Genomic DNA, 1,491 nt, shown 5'->3' with positions numbered 1-1,491 from the left:
GTAAATATATTTATGGGTATACGCACCAATAAAATATGTACGTAACCTAAACGATCAAATTATATCATCGTATATATTATCATTGATTATAAATACTAGTATTTATAATCAATGATATTATATATCGTTATTGCAGTTCAATTAGTACATAGTTTTTAACATTATTTTATTAATTTTTTTATAATGTAACAATAGAAAATAAAACAAAATCAACTCGAATGTCAAAAAAATTAAAATAATAATAACATTATTATTATAGGTACAATCTATAGAATTTTCCACATAGATTTTTTGTATTCAATATTGGGTTTACTAAATTGAACTTAAAGTCTTAAAATACATTAAACACGACGCATATTGTTATATAACTTATATTCAATACCTACCTCAATTGATAAGTAATTCATTAATACATATAATAACGAATAACGTTTTTTTCCTATAGGTATGAATTATTAAATAAATTTTAAATCTTATTTGGTTTTCTGGTTATTTTGGAAGCGTATACCCGTAAAATAAGATTTTACCTTGGGTATACGCCGAAAATCGAAAATCTTCTGATGGGTATACGGCGTATACCCGCGTACCCGTACCAATACACCACTGTTTATGTTGTATTATATTTGAGATGAACTGGATACTATTATAAATCCTCTGATGGTTGTATTTACACATAAATTTGCATACTCTAGGTATAACTATGCTTATTGTTTAATGATTATAGGACAAACTTGAAAACAATTCCAACATCCCCAAAAATACTTCAATGTTGACAACCGTTTAGCTTAGATTATCCTACCTCATACCTACATAATATTATATTTTTTTTAATGATTTAATCAAATAAAATATTTATCAGTTATCTACTCAACGTATTGTGATAACGTGATCCATAACAACCTGGTATTTGTTATACATCCATATCATATAATCATGTAACCACAGAATAGATGAAATAGATTTCATCTATTCTGTGATGTAACTATGATATCAGCACAGAGTACGATCCAAGGTGTATTGATAAGGTGTCGTCACTTGTTTGAAAACTTGATTGAAAATTTTACCACAGACAGTCGTCACCACCGGGAGCGCTGTATGTCCTAAAGAGGCCGAAAAACAAACGCTTTTGTACACCAAAGCCATAGAAAATTGAAAATATATTATGATTATAATATATAGCCAAACTTTATTATAATATATTATACCTATAATTTATGAGATAAAAAATGTGCTATAAACAATTATTAAATATACTCAGACTCAAGGAATCTACTGGAAAATTTTTAGTAATTTAGTATTTATAATATTACTTATGAGCTATCCAAAATTCAAATGCTTATATTTGTAATACCTTTTGTCCTTTTTATAAGCATTTATTACTTGGTTGTACCTATATAATATTATTATATTATATTAACAGAGATCCTGGGGGATACCAAAATATATGGCTAAATGCCTTGATAGATTTTATATGGTCATCATATATCAGTG

The sequence above is a fragment of the Acyrthosiphon pisum genome, unplaced genomic scaffold (assembly GCF_005508785.2).
Source record: "Acyrthosiphon pisum isolate AL4f unplaced genomic scaffold, pea_aphid_22Mar2018_4r6ur Scaffold_614;HRSCAF=1066, whole genome shotgun sequence".
Classification (NCBI taxonomy): Eukaryota; Metazoa; Arthropoda; class Insecta; order Hemiptera; family Aphididae; genus Acyrthosiphon; species Acyrthosiphon pisum.
This window is presented reverse-complemented; position numbering follows the sequence as displayed.